At 42.5% G+C, this 12,873-nt stretch overlaps 1 protein-coding gene across 1 annotated transcript in view; it reads left to right on the plus strand.

Annotated features, from left to right (window-relative positions):
* Window positions 1-12,873, plus strand: part of CRIM1 (cysteine rich transmembrane BMP regulator 1) — a 207,014-nt gene that overhangs the window by 173,498 nt on the left and 20,643 nt on the right. The gene's annotated exons all lie outside the window — the stretch shown is intronic.

Raw genomic sequence — 12,873 nt, forward strand, 5'->3', positions numbered from 1 at the left:
CGTGCCTGAAGCTTGCCACTACCTTAAGATCAGCCAAATACCAGATACTGATTTAATCTCCCAGTTCTTCCTCTGTCTGCTGACACTTAATTGATCCTATTTAGACCATGTGGTCGTCCATGTTGAGAGCCTAGGGACACAGAATGAGACCTGTGTCACGTCAGAGCCCTCTCCTTCATGTGACCCACGGGGATGCATCTTACGATCAGAGGACATACATATATTAGCCCCAGACATCTATACCAAAACTGGTCCTATGCACACAAGCCAGATGCTGTTCTGGAGTCCCAAAGGTGAGGCTCAGACAGCTGGCAGCTCTAATACAGCACAGTCCCTACTCCCAAGGCTCTCACTCTCTCTGATTGCTTCTGTCTCAGTAAAACTCATAAAGTCAAGTGAAAGACAATGACGTATCTCAGTCCAGTTGTGAACCTATAGTCAGAGTTAGCAGGTGAAAAATTAGGCAAGCTGTATTAATGGCAGGCATCACGTGTTTATTGTTGAAGATATTTGCATGCTTTCTAGATGCAAGTCAGTACATATATTTGGGGTAAATGCGTGAGGAGGAGGGGAAATCTTCTGGCCACAGGACTTTGTAGCAGCCCGTGTAGATGAGTCAGTAAACGGCGCTCAGGTGGCCATCGGCCACCACTCAAGCTTCTCAGGATAGCTCCTCTGGCCACTGTGGGGTCACTCCCTCTGAACACTTATTCTGCACATTAGTATATGAAAGATGGAAAGATTTTAAAACACAATTTCTGGTCTCAGGAATTTTACAGAGCTTGATTTTCTCCATGTCATGGTTAGGGAATGTGTGAAAATGGATTCTCTTCTTTTCATAGGGTGACTGTCTATCCAGTTTATTCTTTAAACTGTGCTTTTGTGAGTGAAGTGGGGACTGTTCATAATTTTGACGGGACCATGGCTCTAGACCAGGAGTGTCCCAAGCCAGTGGGGACCTATGGTTGCCCCAGCTCTTAGTGACAGGGATGTTAGATATGCTGTAATACCTACAAAGCTAGCTTTGTAGCTTGTAAGCGGAAGCCAAAAATGTATCAAGGCATCCATCCAGCCTACTGCTACATATCTTCTCAGAGAGTTGACTGGCATTCATCTTGTTAAAAATGGCATAGTCTTTGATGAGATCTGAATGAAAAGTGTAACCAGGTCACTATTTCAGACCAGGGGTAGAGGGGGTGGAAATGTACAGCCAGGAGCAACATATTGAAATACCAAAACTTCTGTCCTAAGGACACAATTTATAAATCAACCAGGAGTATTTGGATCATAGTTGGAAACCAAGGCCCAGGAAACCTGAGAATTCTGTAACCTTCAGAGGAAAAACCCAGCTGTGAATTTCTCATGTGTTGAAACGCTTTGAATTTTTTTTTTTTTTAAGATAAAAAAGTTCCTGTTGTGTTTTGCTACTTAATTGGTGAATATGTGATTAGTAAGTTGCTCAACTAATTAATGTGTTTCCATGTGATAGTAGTAAATCACTTTACTGTCTCACAAAACCAGTTTAACAAATCAATACTTATGGAAAGAAACCTGCATATCCTAGAATTCTGTGTTCTTTGTCTTTTTGTTTTTTTTTTGCTTTTGCTTTCATATTTTCCTATTCCAATTCCTGCATCTAGACTGTACATTGTTCTTTAGTGTGGGGAGGAAAATACCAGTTTGGTCTCAATTTGTGATTTTGATTTCAAATGAGATTATAGGCACTTTCACTACATTGTGGTTCACATAAACTCATAACAACAGAGTAGAAATTTTGATTGTTACAGCAGTCCCCACGCCCACCGCCCCGGCCACATTGATGCAGGTATAACTGTATAATATGAACCTATGAGGTATCTTCTGCGGAACATATTTGGGGTCTTGAGTTGATGAGTAATACTGTGTGCTGTTATCCTCACATCCATCTTAATTGCTTCATACATGTTTTATTTCTGAAATAGTCATTGTTGTTATCATTTAGTTGTCAAGTTGTGTCCAACTCTCTGCAACCCTATTTTGGACTGTAGCCCACCAGGCTCCTCTGTCCATGGGATTCCAACAGGCTAAAATACTGGAATGGGTGACCATTTCCTACTTCTCCAACCCAGGGATGGAACCTAGTTCTCCTGCTTGTTAATCCAAGCAGATTCTTTACCACTGAGGCACCTGGGAAGCCTTGAAATAGTCATTAGGAGTCTCTGTATGCATAATGCTGCTGCTGCTGCTGCTGCTAAGTCACTTCAATCATGTCCGACTCTGTGCGACCCCATAGACGGCAGCCCACCAGGCTCCCCCGTCCCTGGGACTCTCCAGGCAAGAACACTGGAGTGGGTTGCCATTTCCTTCTCCAATGCGTGAAAGTGAAGTCGCTCAGTCGTGTCCTACCCTCAGTGACCCTATGGACCGCAGCCTTCCAGCAAGAGTACTGGAGTGGGGTGCCATTGCCTTCTCCGCTGTATGCGTCATACTTTCTTGCAATTAGCCTTTCAGATTGGGCTTCATTCTGTCTCCCATCTAATACTCAAGCATATGAAGTCAAATTCAGTTCATGACTACGATTTGAGGATTTTCTGACCCTCCAGTGTGCTCCCTTCACCTCTCCAGGCTTCTTCTCTTGTCAGCTTCCCATCAGCGTGGTCCCTCAGTAAGGGCACCAAGCCTGGGCAGCCATAGCACGCCTATGAGCAGTTGTCAGCTGTGCCCCACCGGCAAAGTCTTCATCCCCACCCACATCACCGAGCAAGGGGAAAAAGTGGGCATGCCGTCATTCTGCGTGGCATAAAGCTCCCGATGGCTTCTCAGCAGGCTCCAAGGACCAGTGCTTTCATTGTCTCCTGTTCTAGGCTTTCTCACTGTGAACCCAGCTCCTTGTTAACCCAGGCAGTCTGTTCCCAGGGTCACATGTACCTCCGCCAAGCCTACGGCGCTGACCTCACCATGGCTGCAGATCACCGCCCTGGGTGCCTTTTCTTCCAAATCAATCAAATATAGATTTCTAAAAAACCGGATACCTGCCTTTGATCTGACTTCTTTTTTTAGTGATAAAATCTCTGAAGAAAAGAGTTCTTGCTTTCATCTTGTAAAGTAGCCTTTTTTTCAGTTACCACAAGAGAACGGAAAAGGGTGATCCTGCTAAACACAGTATTATTACAAATGTTTGGTGTTCCTTTCAGATAAATTATCAAGTCAGTAAAGTGCAATGATAATGCTTCTCTCTAATGTGTGAAGGCCTCATATTATGTGTACTAATTTAATAGAATGTGTAATAGACATAATTAATAGGATTGATGATTAATTTTGAAAAGTGAACAGCTTTGTCTAATTACTTATAATACCCATCATTAAGGAATTCATCTTTGTACTGGAAAAAAGCTAAGTAGTAATTACCCAATCATTTTAGTGGAACATCTTCAGATTCTTGAATTTTTTCTATTCTAGCTTCCTACACAAATACATACAAACTTAGATTTTATTCTCATAGGCTTTTTGACTGTCATGATGGCTTAAAGAAAGGAGAATGAGAATCAAGAGATGACTTGAATGTAGCTCAGGTGGGGATAAAAGGCCTGATAGGAATTTTAATGTGTGATGGCAGATTTGACACATGGTTCCTTAGAAAGAGCAGATGCCTTCTTCATGTCAGACTTGCAAGGTAGCATCTGGGGCCTTATCACTGACTACATGCTACGTGCCTTTTTGGAACCTTCCTGAAGAAAAAAATTATTTCAGTGCTTCAGTGATATCTTTATCCCATCACTGCTAAAGGGCAGCAGGTGGTGTACCACCAGCACTTCCTGTGCCTGAGGGGACGCTTGGCCTGACACATCACCATTGCTCTGATGTCTGTGTCCGTGATGCTTCACCAAGGGCCAAACTGGCGTCTTCTGTCAGCAACCCAGCAGATCTGCACCATGTCCAGGAGCGCAGTCATTCCCGAGTGTTATATTCACAACTACTATATTTGCATTATGTAATATAAAACACTATAAAATTGATGATATCTATTACTATAGATATTATCTGTAATATTATAAAATATTATAAAGAAAGGGCACTACATTGATCATAAAGATCTCTCTTCATTTAGTCTTTGGGGTCTTCAAGCCCATATCACTGCCGCATCATACCTGATGACTTTGGAAATGTAGATGTTCAGGTGTCCCCCCTGACCCCCCACCAGATGAGGAGCTGAATAAGCAGCTCTTGTGTGGGCCAAGTCATAAGTATGACTCAGTGCATAGAATGCAGTAAGTCCCCAGCATATGAACCTTTAAGCTGCAAACTTTCAAAGATGAAAACATGCACTCATGTGTTCAGTCAAGTCAGTTAGCATGTCTGGCATACATTGTCACATTCATGTGTCCTCTACAAATGGCTGTGTTCTTGTGGACTTTACTGTATAGGACTGTACAGAGTACAGAAGTACAGTGTATTTATTTCTAGCCCAGGATGTCCAAAGACAAGCACAAAAGCAGCAGTGAGTAGCTGGCCCTGTACTGTACTTGCCAAGGTAGTGTACTATAAGATTAAAATGTTATCTGTTTCTTTGTGTCTGTTTCTTATGTATTATTTGTGTAAAAAGCATTATAAACCCATTATGCTATAGTACTATATGCATGCTTAGTTGCTCAGTCGTGTCTGACTCTTCTGCCACGGCATGCACTGTAACCCACCAGACTCCTTTGTCCAAGGGATTTCCCAGGCAAGAATAATGAAGTGGGTTGCCATTTCCTTCTTCAGAGAATCTTCCTGATCCAGGGATCAAACCCAAGTCTCCTGTGTCTCCTGCATTGCATATGGATTCTTTACATGCTGAGCCATCAGGGAAGACTATTTAGCCGATTGTGTTAGTTGGGTACCTAGGCTAACTTTGCTGGACTTATAAACAAATTAGACTTAGAATTTGCTCTCTGAATGGAACTTGTCCGTATGTACAGGACTTGCTGAATTGTCTTGAAGTGTAGCATTGGCAAGCATTTTTATTTATTTGTAGCTGTATGTTGTTTTATAAACTATCTGAGGTCAGATATTTAGAGCCGAGTTTGTTGGCTGGAAATCCCTGCGTCACTGCATCTTTCTCATTTAAGTTTTTGTCAAAGGCTTAGTTATTTTGGGAGGATAGTCATTTTTCTTTTGTGTGTTTGTCTACACACACACATATTTATTTCATAATTTGATGTGAACAAAATTATATTCTGATTACATGTCTTCAAGTCATCAGTATCTTTTAAGTGTCTCTAAGTATCTCATATCTTTAAGGATCTGTGAAAATGAGTTCTAGTATAGATGGTACATGAAAAAGTGGTTTTCTTGTGGGTTATATCAAAACATCTGTCTGATTAGAGATTAGCTACTTTTATGTTTTTATATGTCTTATATTAACATTTGAGTTGGAGCTTTCAAGTGGAGTCCAGCTGTCTTGGCACTCAATTGTACTGGTGTCATTATATTTCCTCTCCACAGTGATCTTAACTAGCAAATGATTAATAATATTTCTCCTTGGTAAGGAGACTTACCAAGACTTACAACTTGGTAATGACTGTGCTTTATATCAGTCTATCATACTACATTCGTTTTTGCCTAGATTTATGTTTATTTGTTTAGGTATCTTTTCTTAGAGATAAATATAAATACTGTCTCTTTGGAACATCTGTTGATTATTGTGTATTTAACTCAGTCCGAGAATCAAATGGGAAATAGTTAATACAGCGTCTCTAAGATATACAATCCATAGGACTAAATGTTGTGCGTTTTTAACCCATCACACTATAATATTAGCATCTTCATTGGAACACTTTTCACAGCTATTTCTTCAATATGTTTTGCTAAAATTAAAAACTTCTCTGTGTTGGGAAGAGAATGTACTTTAAAGCCAAGGTGTTATGACCCCATCTCTGGCACGTTCTACCTATAGGTCTTGGTGATAAGACAACTGTTGCTCAGTTTTCTCATCTATAAGATGAGAATAATAATATTGTTCTATACTTCATTAAAGTTCTGTGAAAATTAAGTGATACACATATGTGCATGCATGCTTAGTCACTCCATCGTGTCTGGCTTCTTTCTGACCCCATGGACTATACCCCATCTGGCTCCTCTGTCTCATAGGATTTTCCAGGCAAGAATAATGGTGTGGGTAGCCATTTCCTTCCCCAGGGAATCTTCCCCATCCAAGAATCGAACCTGGGTCTCCTGCATTGCAGGCAGATTCTTTATTGTCTGAGCCACCATATTTATGAAAAGTCCATACATATGTGAAGTCTGTTTGTTGCTCAGTCGTGTCCATCTCTTTGTGACCCCATGGACTGTAACCTGCCAGGCTCCTCTGTCCATGGAATTCTCCAGACAAGAATACTGGAGTGGTTAGCCATTCCCTTCCCTAGGGGATCTTCCCGACCCAGGGATCAAACTCAGATCTTCTGCATTGCAGGCAGATTCTTTACCATTTGAGTCACCAGGGAAGCCCAGTATGTGAAAGCTCCTTAAAATGGTAAAGAGGATATGAATATATATTGGCTCAGAGTTACAGCTCTCTGAACACGTGGTGCACCTGACCTAGGTGACAGACACCACAGGGACCCTTCATATCTCACTCTAAATACAGCTCCCACCTTTCTGCAAGAGAAACTGGATATCGCATCCCAGTGATGAATTTCTGAAGGACGCAACTCTCTGAGAAAACACTTTGGTGATATACTTCATCCTGCACACTTCCAGCTTAAATAAATAGCCCATGATGCCCTCAGTCACCTTATCATGACCCCAGTGGAAGCAGCGTGCTATCTGCAGGTCTGTTTTGCAGCTGGGTGGTAGCAGTGCCTGGCCCCCAGGCCTCAGAGCTTCACTTTCCTTCCATGCCTCTGGACATCACACAGAAGAGAGAGGGAGCTCCTTTATTTTTCTATTTGCATTGAGAGGCTAGTCCCACTTGAGGAGTCTGTGGACTCGTTGTACAGGATCCGCTGTGATTCCTGGAAGCAAAGAATATGGTGTTTACTATCAGGGGAGGCACCCAAGTGCTTCCTGCATGTTCTTCAGAGCTCTAGCTCCCTGGGGCCCCTGCTCTGCAACCCCAGTGGTCACAGACAGTGCCGAGTGATTTGAGCAAAAGGAAAGCGGGATGCATTTCTGTGTATTGTTTGGAGGGTGTAAGATGGGTAACATTCAGTTGTCACGCGCTATACTAACTTTGGAACTGGTCTAAAGTTGTTGTGACAAAAATAAACAGGGTTTGATTTCAGTTTGTTTAGATGGTGCCCTCCACCCTAGGAAGCATCTCATCTTGCTTATCCCATAGGCAGCTTTCCCCTCTCACTTCTATATCCTTTTCAGGCCCCTGGCTGTGTAAATAGAAATTCAAGTTGTTCTGGTTAACTTGGGGGAAACTTCTGAGTGGCATGTCTTTATCTGAGCTTCGGCTCTGTGTTCTTATTTTAAAGACGTCTGTTGCATGGAAGAGAGACTGGCACTGGTCTTTGCAGAATATTAGCAGGTGCCTTTTGCCTCTGATTTCTGCCCAGGGGGCCAGCCCTGATTGTGCACCCTCTAATGAGGGGCGAGGACCCCCTTTAACAGGATTATATTTCAGTGACAAAATGCAATCAGACCTGAAGTCAGTCTGCAGACTGACCAAGCTCAGGCTCTAATGGGATGAAGCACCTCCTGTAAGTACAGAAACTTCTCTGGTGCAGAAACTGACCACCCTGGGAAGCCCACTGGCTTCTACTTCAGAGTTTTCTTAATCTAGAGAAGAGTCAATCTTTATACTCTTTAAAGTTCGAAATGGAATGTTTCCTTGAACTTCTATCCAGGAGGTGTTTAATCAACCCATAACATGCTTATACAAGGATGAATAAGTTCTATCGCTGAGAAAGTCCCTCCTCTTTGCATGCAGCAAGAATCAGAGATCGCTGCATTTATTGGTTTGGTAGGAACTCAGCAAAGTTTATAATTTCTCTGTTAACTTGGAACCTATGTCAGCACCTATTCTTTCCAATATGTTGAAGAAACCTGAAAGGCTCTTTTGGCCTTTATAAAGAGACCTGGACTCCGACCCCAAGAAATAAAAGCAGAAATGGGCCTTTCAGGAAAAGTCTTAAAACCAGGAGCAGATCTGCCTTTCCAGCAGTGAAGACATTATAGAGATCGGGACCTTTGAGTACAAGCCACCATTCTCCTTGCCATAACCCTTCTCTGCCCCTCCTCTGCTGCCAAAAAAAAAAAAAAAAAAACCCCAAAAAACACAGTATATTGGAGGTAAGAGTCAGCCTACATGGCAGTGCTGTGACCAGTTGTCTCAGTTTTTTCTTTCTATGTAAGTGAATTAAGAGCAAGTATTTTGTTAGAAGCTAAAAGTTGTAAGCTAAAGTACTCAGTTTTTGAGATTAATCAGTAAGTTTTATTTTTGCATTTTTAGCCAAAAGCTTTATCACTTGCTGATGGAGTAACTGTGTTAGATCTCTGCCTCACTGAAATTGTCTAGGCTGCTTGCACCTGCTTTCAGTAAGACTTCATTGAGTTCTGCTTCTGTGCTCCTTGTCAGTCTTTGGAGGCCCAGCAGACCAGCATGTTCAAAACCAGTCTTCATCTTCTGTGCCTACAGATCTCTCCACTTAGTGACCTGCTCATTTGGTTAGATTCCTTTTTCGTTATGATTTCTGTTTATCTCCACTTTATGTAAAAGAAAAAAAAAAAGCTAGTTTCTCCAACAGGAGGCACTCGCATTCCACTGATTCTCCATCGTAGAGTGTGCCCAGCTTGGGATATAAAAATGCAGAGTATATCACAGGGCAGGGATCACAGTGTCCTGTCAGCTAAGGGAGAGTGAAATGTAAGGTCATAGTAGGTTCTCGGCGCTTTGTGAAAGTTAGCCAGCAGTTTCCGCCTCCTCTGTGCTCCCCTAACTCAGCCATGTCAGTGGAAATGCTTGCCGACTTTTCCACTCTCACTTCTCGTCTTACGTTACCCACAGTGTAACCGGTACCTTTCTCCACCTGCCTAAATGATTGTACTAAAGTTTTCTTTAAATTCCTCGAACCTTAATCTTAAGAAATCAGTTTGAAGTGTGTTATTATTAGCAGGGCCTGGAGTTGGCACAGTTTTTTCCAAGTCATTTGGCACCTGTGTTTGGACCTGAAATCACATAAAGCTACTAAGATCCTTGGGATCCAGGAATCTCCCAGAGGGCAGAAACGCCCCGCTCCCCGCCTCCCGCGCTGTGTGCCCTGCGTGTCCCCGCCCCCGGTGTCTAGAATGGCGCCCTCCACAGTGAGGTGTGGGGAGCACGGGCACCCACTGCACCGCTGGGCTGGATGCTTCTGATGGGACTTCTTGCTCCAGAAGCAAGAGCTGCATTTAGCTTCTTGGCCACGAGGATCCCAGAGTAAATTACTTTTCAGGTCTCTAAATAGTACGCTGGAGATTTGAAAGAACTGATGCCATTTCTAAAGCCGCCCAACTTCCTCCCAGGAAGTTACTCCCACACTGAGACTCTGACTTCATGACCTACCACAACCAGATTTAGAACCTGAACCACCTATGTAGGGAAGTTATCTCCTGGCAGAAATGGAAAAGTCCAACTGTCATACAGTTTCTAGCAGATTTTACTTTTTATAACCTTTGCCAGAGGAAAGGCGTAGGGAGTCTGAAACTCCTTTCTTTTCACCATGGTCAGATTCAGAGCAGCACCTGACGCTGCACCAGTGGCCCCTGAGAGACTACGTTGGACTTTTAGAGAGGAGGAAAAGGACCTAATTTTAGTATCTAGGTTTCTCCCCAGCTGTTAATTAGCTTTATGGTGTAATTAGTAAAATAGCTCAAGAGGAGAAGCAAAATCCAACTTTTAATGGCCTGGTAAGCCTTTTTTCTTATCTTAAAAAGAAGTGAAACAGCAAGGTTCAGGCGGTGGGAGAGGTCGGTTCAAAAGGAGTTCACATTTCAAAATCTTATCACTTCTTCCTCCTCTCTTTTCATATAACCAGAATCAAGAAAAAGGGGAAAAAAAGAAAAACCACACCAAATTTTCCAAACTCGATCACTGAAAGAGATCACATATCTTTTATTGTAGTCAGACAGAATGCAAGATAATGTTTCTTCTGTTTGAATCCAAAAATGTAAGATGTATGTCTGATCGTGCCGTGAGTTAAACACCCACCCTGCTACTCACAATGCTGATACTGATGCAGAATTAGCCTCCATCCTCTAGCAGGGAGGGACCTTTCTTTCTGATAGAGGCTAAAAGTCATTTCAAACCAATCTGGTGGATAAGGTAAAGGCCAGACCTGAGGAACCAAATACCAAAGCTGACCTCAACCAAGGAGTGGCCATAAAATAGTAACAGTCTTCCTTGCTTGTTTCAAAATTTGACTCTGGATGTCCTTGAGGAAGAAAAATTCCAAAGCCATATGGAGCGAGGGCAGTACTGCTGGAGTATGTTTGTAGCTTTTGACAATGACTGTTTTAGAAGGGCATCACGTTTGTTTGGGTATATAGCTCCTAATGTGTTTGTTTTAAAAATAAGCCTTATTATACTAGTGTCATACCTCACGTTTTCCTTGGAACATTCTTCTCTAATCCTCTTCCTTGAGAGAGAGAGGAGTGTTAAATAGGAATTATCCTGAGAAGAACCACGAGTCCTCAGTAGCCACTGTATCTCCAGTCTTGTCAGGACTGTGCTGATGTCTGATACAGTCAGTTGCAGGGTAATCTACCTTTGAAGACAAAGACATAATGTGCATGCTCAGTCAACTCTTTGTGACCCCATGGACTGTAGCCCGCCAGGCTCCTTTGTCCATGGGATTTTCCAGACAAGAATACTGGAAGAAGTTGCCATTTCCAGTATTTCCTCCTCCAGGGGAGTTTCCCAATCTAGGTATCGAACCTATGTCTCCTACATTGCAGGCGAATTCTTTACCTGCTGAGCCGTCAGGGAAGTTATAAAGACCTCCAGCCTCATCACATGTTGGAGCAAGAAGCATGTGCCCATTCTCCAGAGTCATGAGCAGTAGCCACTTTTATTTGTGTGGCCCAGATCCCTGCCCAGGAACATGCCCCCCCCTAGGGTTATCCCACTGGGAACACAGCAGGCAAGACGGTGTGCAGCTATGGAGGTGCGTGTGGTTCCCCTTCTGGCCCTGCCACTTCCTAGCCATGCATTCTGCACAAGTTACTTATTTTTTCTGTGCCTCGGTTTTCTGTGGAATTCCAGCATACCCTGTTCCATTGGGTTGTGGAAAGCATGTGAAATTGACTCGTAAAAAATGCTCCATTAGGGAATTCCCTGGTGGTCCAGTGGTTAGGACTCTCTACTCTCACTGCCAAGGGCCTGGGTTCAGTTTCTGGCGAATTAGGGAACTAGGAACCCCACAAGCCTTGCAGCACAGCCAAACAAACAAAAAACAAAAAGCTTGGTTAGCACCGTGCCCAGGACAGAGTAGGCGGTCAATGAGTGGAGGTTATGATTATTATTAGGTATGGAAGAATAAACCTAATGTGACTGTCAGCATAAGCAGCTATTTGGAGTCATGAATACAACAGAATGAACTGGCACAACCCACTCGATAACCAGATATAAACCATTCGATGCTTTTAGTTGGATAGGTCCCATGTCTCTATTTCTATATCCCTCTTCAATCTTAAAACTTAAAATGCTTTGATGTGGACTTTCAATTAGGCTGTGTTGTTTTCCCCAAAAAACTACAATGACTTTATTGATTATTTATAACCTCAAATCGGGTAAATTAGCCACCATATCTCCCTGTAAATCACGTCGTTTCTAAAATTTTTTGACAGCTTTTCTCAAATTGACCCAAAGGTGCCATGGGAGGACGTGATCCACCCAAGAAAAGAAGTGAGCATGTGAGAAATAGAGGCATTTGCAGCAACATGGATGGACCTAGAGATTATCATACTAAATGAAGTCAGATGGAAAAAGACAATTTTATGATATTACTTTTATGTAGTATCTAAACTCTGACACAAATGAACCTATCTATGAAACAGAAACAGGCTCACGGATGTAGAGATCAGACCTGTGGTTCCCAAGAGGGCAGGGGCTGGGGGGGGGTGGGGTGTGGGGGGGGTGTTGGACTAGAATTTGCAGTTAGTAGATGCAGACTATTACATTTAGAATGGATAAACAACAAGCTCCTACTGTATAACACAGGGAATTAAATCCAATCTCCTGGGATAAATCATAATGGAAAAAAATATTTTTAAAAATGAATGTATGTATATGTAAAACTTAGTCACTTTGCTGTACGGCTGAGATTGACACAACATTATAAATCAGCTGTACTTCAATTTAAAAAAAAAGAAATAGCACCGGGATCCATCAGTGAAACTGAAATTCACAACATATTTTCAGGCCTCTGTTTAGATCATTGGCTTTTCAGATGAAATTTGGTCTAAAGAAAAGATATTTCTATAAAGCCTCATTAACCAAAAATCTAATTAACTAAAATCTAGTCTAATCTGGGCCACATAGCAGCCACCCTGGAAAAAATTAGTCAAGGCTTTTTTCAAAAACAGGAGTCCTCATTTATTTCACATGAAAATTCCACAGAGTGGTGACCAACGCACATCTTAAGTGTAGCTTTGTTTTAAAGCATGTTTGAAGAAACAAACTGTACTGTTATGAAAGATACTGATTTTGTACTCAAACTGATCAGATTTGAGGATATCACAGAAAACCACCCCCTGCAAGCATCAGGGGAGCTTTTTTCTTTTAAAAAAAGAAAATGGGGCTTGTCCTGGACTGAAGTCCGCATTCTCTGGCCGGCCGGCCCTGATGTAAACTGTCCACTGCTAACCATGGCTCGCCCCAGGTCAGCACGTTGGATTCAGCTTGACCTCCACCTGGAAAAGCTGGAGAGC

The sequence above is a fragment of the Bubalus kerabau genome, chromosome 11, assembly GCF_029407905.1.
Source record: "Bubalus kerabau isolate K-KA32 ecotype Philippines breed swamp buffalo chromosome 11, PCC_UOA_SB_1v2, whole genome shotgun sequence".
NCBI classification, from domain to species: domain Eukaryota; kingdom Metazoa; phylum Chordata; class Mammalia; order Artiodactyla; family Bovidae; genus Bubalus; species Bubalus kerabau.